Consider the following 8,192-nt stretch of genomic DNA (forward strand, 5'->3'; position numbering starts at 1 on the left):
ATGGGCGTTTCACAAATGCCTAATTCCCTATGGAACAGAGATGGTGCTGACAGTAACAATTTCTCTCTCTCACACAATCTTTCTTTCTCTCTCTATATATATATATATATTATATATGAGAGAGAGATATCACAATATCTATATATATATCTTCTGTCTCTCTCCTATTTTTTTCACATTCTATCTGCAACGGCAAAGAAAAGCCAATATGTCCTCTGAGCATGGATCAATCATGCTGACTTTGGCAAAGTCCTTCAACATTGCACCAATAGAGAGACGCAAGTCCAATATCTCAAAGGATGCCCATGTGGGACAAAGCCTAAAAATATCACCACAGCACAGTCAGGCATGTAGATTACACAATAAAATTCTACTAAGTAACATGACCGAATACAAACAGTGTAGCTATTCCCTCCGCAAGGCAATCAAACAAGCTAAGCGTCAGTACAGAGAAAAAGTGGAGTCGCAATTCAATGGCTCAGACACGAGAGGTATGTGGCAGGGTCTACAGTCAATCACGGACTACAAAAGAAAAACCAGACCCGTCGCGGATCACGATGCCTTGCTCCCAGACAGACTAAACAACTTTTTTGCTCGCTTTGAGGACAATACAGTGCCACTGACATGGCTCGCTACCAAAACCTAGGGCTCTCCTTCACTGTAGCCAACGTGAGTAAAACATTTAAACGTGTTAACCCTCGCAAGGCTGCAGGCCCAGACGGCAGAGCAAGCGTCCTCAGAGCAAGCGCAGACCAGCTGGCTGGTGTTTTTACAGACATATTCAATCAATCCTTATCCCAGTCTGCTGTCCCCACATGCTTCAAGAGGGCCACCATTGTTCCTGTTCCCAAGAAAGCTAAGGTAACTGAGCTAAATGACTACAGCCCTGTAGCACTCACTTCCGTCATCATGAAGTGCTTTGAGAGACTAGTCAAGGACCATATCACCTCCACCCTACCTGACACCCTAGACCCACTCCAATTTGCTTACCGCCCCAATAGGTCCACAGACGACGCAATCGCCAACACACTGCACACTGCCCTAACCCATCTGGACAAGAGGAATACCTATGTAAGAATACTAGTCGAATCATAACTTCTCAGTCCATATTCTGATTCTGAGTACCCCAATAACAGTCAGTGCTCTTTGTAACCAGAAATATAGTACAGAGATGCTAGGATCCATTATCAATCCACATACAGTGGTATGAGAGCAAAACCAAGCAGTCAGCATCTCTGAATGCCCATTCTCTCTCTCTGAGATTTGAGTCATAGCAGCTGCTTGTCTCTCAGAATAATGCCCATTAATTCATTCCCTACCCAGACATTAGATGGGTAGAGTTTGATAAACAGCTGCCTCAGTCAGAAACATCTTTACAAAAACCTCACAATGGCGTGACATATTTCCCTCACCCCTCAACTTGCAGTCACAATGGGAGAGGGTCGATCCCCAGCATCCCCCCTCAAACACCCCACAGTCACTGAACCCCAAAACTAGAGCCCACAGTGCAGAGTCAGTCACAGGCTCTCAAGGACTTGTGTTGTGAACACATGCACACATGCGAGTGCACACACACACATACTGTGTTAAACACGTCTTTGAGTTGGCTGGTTCTCATGACTACTGAACTGCTGGCGGAGAATACTGCTTTGCGCGTGTGGGTGGGGGAGGGCACAGCATACTCACTGCCTGTGCCAGGCCTTCTTCCTAAAGCGGGTTATACCTAATAGCTTCTTCCCCCCTCCTCACCACTCTGGCTAGAGTACATCCATATACGTCAGCGTTCAAAGTTTTCCCAAGACAAAGCCCTGGTTCAGTTGGCAAGCCCAACGAGGACAGTAGTGAATAACAGGATAATTTAAATCAACTGAGCCTTGGCCAATGAATTTCGCACATTGCCAAATCACGCTCAATTGAATAAAAATGACAGAAACTGCAATTCCTTGAAAACAAAAGCCTTACAAGGAACCCAAACTGGCTACACCACACGCGATCCCGACACGCAGGTTAAAATATCAAAACAAACTCTGAACCAATGACATTAATTTGGGGACAGGTCGAAAAGTATTAAACATGTATGGCAATTTAGCTAGTTAGCTTGCACTTGCTAGCTAATTTGTCCTATTTAGCTAGGTTTCTGTTGCTAGCTAATTTATCCTGGGATATAAACATTGAGTTGTTATTTTACCTGAAATGCACAAGGTCCTCTACTCCGACAATTAATCCACACATAAAACGGTCAACCGAATCGTTCTAGTCATCTCTCCTCCTTCCAGGCTTTTTCATCTTTGGACTTATATGGTGATTAGGATCTAAACTTTCATAGTATTACCACGACAACCGGCAACAGTTTGTCTTTCAATCACCCACATGGGTATAACCAATGAGGAGATGGCACGTGGGTACTTGCTTCTACAAACCAATGAGGAGATGGGAGAGGCAGGACTTGCAGCGCGATCTGCGTCAAAAATAGGAATGACTTCTATTTTAGCCCTTGGCAACACAGATGCTCGTTGGCGCGCGTGAGCAGTATGGGTGCAATAATTGAATAACATGCGGCGTGTCCGGTCTGGTCAGCATGTTAAACTGAAAAACGAAACCCTGCTTAACTTTTATGTTGATTGCCTCTGTAACTGTAGGACTGTTCATCAAACCAAGTATTACAATTTATGATCCAGCTTTCAATCCAATCCTCAACACTACCAAGACTTGACTTGTGAAGGTTTGATTGAATGTGGCCCTGAGTCACTCAAAGCAACTTTAGCTCTGTGGCTTCAGCTTCAGAGAGAGTAGTAACAGGTGCCACTGTCCCGCAATAGCTGCAACAACAGACCCGATGAGGATGAGGAATCAATTTACAAAGGTGACCCAATTTTTTTGTCACCGCCCCTACCAGCTCTGCCCCCAATTTATCTTGAGCAACCCATTGTCTTTTTCTTTTCCTCCGAAGACTTCTTGTTGAATTTCTCCACAGAGCAGTCGAGACATCTGCCAGGATCCTCACACTTTCGTATGCAAATTAATGTGATAGGGCATGAGAGACCTTAGCTGCCAGTCAGCTGTTTCAGCTGCTTTCCCTGTGTCCGTGTTGTGTGTGTGGCAATAATATAGGCGACATTCTGGCAGATTATTTGTTTAGAATTTTTTTCTGCTCTTGTTTACAAAGCGGTTTATAGTGGGTTATTTTACTGTGAGTGCACGTTTGTCCACAGTGTTAAATCAACACTGAGAGTGTTAAATTTAACACTGGTTCAGTGTCTATACAGGTCCACACTTTTCAGTGTTAAATTAACACCCTGCTTAGTGTAAAGTCTTATTCGCATATTTCCCAGTGCCTTTCTTGTGAATTTTAGAGTTACCACCCATGACTGTATTTGTTAGTGACAGAGACATGGTTGTTGCATTCAGCCATTCTCAGTCCAGTAGCCTTCACCAACTGAGATCCTAAGTTAATATGTCATCTTTAAAGTTAAATTATTTGTAACACAATACATATTTCATAAGGCAGGGATCATCAACTAGATTCAACCACGGATGGTTGGGGGCTGGAACATAATTACAAATATTTTGCAATTACAGTCTTGCAGACCTTTGGCATCTAAGTTGTCAATTTGTTGAGGCAATATGAAGAGATTTCACCGCATGCTTCCTGAAGCACCTCCCACAAGTTAGATTGGCTTGATGGGCACTTCTTAGGTACCGGTCAAGCTGCTCCCACAACAGCTCAATAGGGTTGAGATCCGGTGACTGTGCTGGCCACTCCAATATAGACAGAATACCAGCTGTTCTTGCATAGTTTGGAGCTGTGCTTTGGGTCATTGTCCTGTTGTAGGAGGAAATTGGCTCCAATTAAGCGTTGTCCACAGTGTATGGCATGGCGTTGCAAAATGGAGTGATAGCCTTCCTTCTTCAAGATCCCTTTTACCCTGTACAAATCTCTCACTTTACCACCACCAAAGCACCCCCAGATCATCACATTGCCTCCACCATGCTTGACAGATGGCGCCAAGCACTCCTCCAGCATCTTCTGCATTTCACGAATGTTCTTCTGATCCAAACACCTCAAACTTAGATGTGTCTGTCCATAACACTTTATTCCAATCTTACTCTCTCCAGTATCTGTGTTCTTTTGCCCATCTTAATCTTTTCTTTTTATTGGCCAGTCTGAGATATGGCTTTTTACTTTGCAACTCTGCCTAGAAGGCCAGCATCCCGGAGTCGCCTCTTCACTGTTAACGTTGAGACTGCTGTTTTGCGGGTACTATTTAATGAAGCTGCCAGTTGAGGACTTGTGAGGCGTCTGTTTCTCAAACTAGACACTCTAATGTACTTGTCCTCTTGTTCAGTTGTGCACTGGGGCCTCCCACTCCTCTATCTACTCTGGTTAGAGCCAGTTTGCGCTGTTCTGTGAAGGGAGTAGTACACAGTGTTGTACGAGATCTTCAGTTTCTTGCCAATTTCTCGCATGGAATAGCCTTCATTTCTCAGAACAAGAACAAGAACAAGGACTTTTCTAAGTGACCCCAAACTTTTGAACGGAAGTGTATATATTTTTTGGGGGGATCACATAAAAATGTCCTTGTTTTTGAAAGAAAATCAAATTTTTTGTCCATTAAAATAACATAATTCACCTTTGTAAATTGATTCCTCATTGGGTCTGTTGTTGCAGCTATTGTGCGACAGTGGACCTTTTTTTTTACTGGGGGGAGGGCAAAGTAAAACCACTTGCGGGCCAAATTCTGCAGGATAACAGTTGGTGAACCCTGTCATAAGGCCTTATTTTAAGGGCTTAGTTTTACCCTAATACAGTGGTCTGAAACTCATGGTTTACAGGCAAAATCAGGCCTGCAAGTTACATTACGCTGGCTTGCAAAGTGATGTGTAATACGTATTGGAATTCAGCCAGAGTGGGGGTATCCAACATTTGGAATTTTTATTCACCTTCAACCTGCATTCAGAATGACTGCTAGGGTTGGGAAGACTAAGATATGAGACTACCTAAAGCTATAAACTGGAACAACCCTTTCAGATATGGGTGCAATAAGTGCAAATAACAGATTATTAGTTTCGAAAAAAATATGTTATGTATATTTGAGTAGCATAACATGAATTGCATTAATCAAAAAAATACATATTGAAACAAACAATTTAAAAATCTACCTGCAATAGAGCATGCTGGGAAATGTTATAATGATTGGTGTGGTTTTGGTTTAACACTGGTTATTAACACCAACACTGGGGTTCATTTACATCAATGACTGTTAATTTAACACTTACTGAGTTAATTTAACACCTGAATCAACACTAAAAATGTGACACTGAAAAATCAACGTTAGGTAACACTGTGCAATTTCCTGTGTCAGTGTGTCATCCCTCAGACAAAATCGACATGAATTCGCATTCTCAATTGATAGTAATGAATTAATTATATGCACACACATATCAGACTACATCCTCCATATTATTTGCCACATGTGGGCTACTGAATGCGGATCACAGTGCCCTTGCAAATCCAATGGGTGCACTGATGCTGTAGCTAGCCCTACCATTTGATGTGAAATTCAGCCAGCTTCTACAATAATAATATCAACAGCAAGGGTTCCGTATACCTAAATAAACAAAGAGCTTAGCCTACATATAAGACCATAGCCTACATATTTTATTTGGACGATATGCCAATTGTGCTGTCACCACCACATTAGAAAGAATAATGCAACATCTTTCCTCTCCTCAATGACAGTCGCATTCACTTCAATACGTGAGGAGTGCAGTGAATATAGGAGGCATATTTGTTTGAATCCTTTGGCAAGGCGCAGATAATTTCAGAAATAAAATATTCAGACCATGCCTAACTATTCCGTAAATTACCGTTTCCAATTAAGTTCATGATTTTATATCTGTGAATAATATTCAAAAGCTAAGCATGCGATTCTCATTAATTGACTTATTTCACAATGGTTAACCAGATATGTAAATTGTAGCATAGGTCCTACATATGAAAATGAGCCATTGGTCTCACCTTAGCATTTTATCAACCACAAGAATGCCTCTCCCCCTGTACACACACTTAGCTGCTCCAGGAAAAACAGGCAATTTGAGCGCTCAGTCTTGAAAGATAATATTACTATATCTATGAAAAATAAATAATACAATATTTAACTTAGCAAAAAGCGACGTCTCTTCGCAGAGGATTAGTTTTGATTTCTTCAGCAGCCGTTCTTCTGTCCTCTGTGCTTCGCCCGCGGCTGACTGAATAGCTTTATCATCGCCACTGGTAACCCGGGCACAGCGCTTGCCTTGAGCTCGCGCTTCTCTGAGCTCGTACCCTCCTCCAAGTAAACATGCAGAGAGCACCTGGCGCTGACCAGAGCAGCGAGTCCTGTCAACTGATTTCAAACGCGAGATTGGTCGTGCGGCAGTGTATGTCATCACTGCCTGGTGCCCAACTAGACGACCTCACCATCTGCTCGAGTTCTGCTCTGATGGGAACAAAAGAAACTCGCTGGGGGAAACTACGAAGCAAGGGTGAGGTTGGCGTGGCAAGGGATAAAAGGGTTTACTGAGTGTCGAATGGACATTTCTGACACTCATTGTTTAGAAGTTACAGTGTTTGTCAGAAAGTGTCCAATGTAAGGTGAAGTGAGTCAATGACCTATAAAATGAACTAATCTCGCATGAATCCAAAACCTAGCCTACAATGAATCTACATAATGACCTTGGAAAAGGTTTGGTGGCATAAGGCTCAGTATCAGGCTACTGGATTAGACTTATGTTGAGGTGGTGTACAGTACATCTAGGGTGTGGCAATATTTTGATGTCAAATTGTCTGGATGTGTGATGTTTTGGTAATCTGTGACTAAAATTTCACTACACAGCTATGATATATAACCTTACCAGCACACAATATAGAGAACATGCACCCGTGTGCCACACACACAGTAAAATGACATTTATGTGCAGTTCAGAGGAGAGAATGTTGACAGGTGGAGAGAACATAATCTCTCTTTCTGCTTCCTTCCTTCTTCTCCTAGGATAGCTTTGAAGTGACAGTGCTTCATCACATTCTGTTTCATCTCTTAAAGCTGCCTGCTTCCACCTGAGCTGATGCATTGAGACTGAAGGACCTTGCAAGGCACAAGTGGGATCATTCTTGTGCTTGAGACAGACATGATAGGATGAGTGCAGCTTTTCTTCTGTTTGTTGATATTGTACTGGCATGTTGCACTGTTGATTGGTAAAGGGTCACAGACTTCGGTGGAGAAATCACATGAAGTCAGAACTTCCTGACATGTGTGAGAACATAAATCTGATAATAGACCATTTCAGCGATTGTCACACTTTTTCCGGTCATTGATTCAATATCTTGAGCCCTCATACTAACTTTTATTCACATTGAACATCATCGTCAAATCAAATGTTATTTGTCACATGCGCCAAATACAACAGGTGTAGACCTTATAGTGATGTGCTTACTTACAAGCCCTTAACCAACAATGCAGTTAAGAAAATACCTAAAAAAAAGTAAGAAATAAAAGTAACAATTAATTATTTGAATCAATATTGCACTTCAATGTATGATCAACAAACGGATCCATACGAGACAACTTCAGAAAGGAAAAGCAAGAGCGGTGGTTTTCACATCCCTATTTAAGCGCCCACACCAGCAGAAATCCAATTTTATGAGCTGAAAGACAATGGCCAGAGCTTACCCATCATGTTGTATAACGATGTACGTCAATAGGTCATCGTTTTAGTCAAAGTATTATGTATTTGGTCTTGAAGAGAGAAATCTGAAGTGGGACATTCGTGGAAATCCGTGTCAATGCCGTGTCTTTTCCTATGAGATGATGTGCAAATTCTATTCAGCCAAAGTTTCATTTCAGGGCTAGGTTTTATTTGATTGTTACCAGTTACCACCCACCTACATGGCGTTGTTTATTAATCAGAAACAGCTGCAATGTTCTTCCTCTTCACAACTGAGCTGAACCAAACAGCCTTGTGTCCACTTGGCCGACCTGAGCAATGGAGCAAATACAAATAGGGGGTCCAAACGTGTTTTTCACTTATTGTTGAGCTAGTCTGTATAAAAAATACATACAGTATACCTGACTATTTTATAAATGGTATAAATGCGTGATATGATTGAATTTTGCAAACCCCACTCCCCCAGTCGCCCCAAGATGAATGGTTTT

At 42.0% G+C, this 8,192-nt stretch overlaps 1 protein-coding gene across 5 annotated transcripts in view; it reads right to left on the reverse strand.

The window, feature by feature from the left end:
* The window catches only part of LOC115207914 (leucine-rich repeat neuronal protein 1-like), a 43,633-nt gene extending 37,099 nt beyond the window's left edge, over positions 1-6,534 (reverse strand). For 4 of the 5 annotated variants that reach the window (XM_029775483.1, XM_029775484.1, XM_029775485.1 and 1 more), the window contains exon 1: positions 6,020-6,534. The gene's annotated coding sequence lies outside the window, so the exon portion shown is untranslated. The remainder of the gene's footprint in view (positions 1-6,019) is intronic. The other variant, XM_029775486.1, reaches the window with a different exon arrangement.
* Positions 6,535-8,192: the final 1,658 nt, after the last annotated feature.

This window comes from Salmo trutta, chromosome 14 (assembly GCF_901001165.1).
Source record: "Salmo trutta chromosome 14, fSalTru1.1, whole genome shotgun sequence".
Lineage (NCBI taxonomy): Eukaryota > Metazoa > Chordata > Actinopteri > Salmoniformes > Salmonidae > Salmo > Salmo trutta.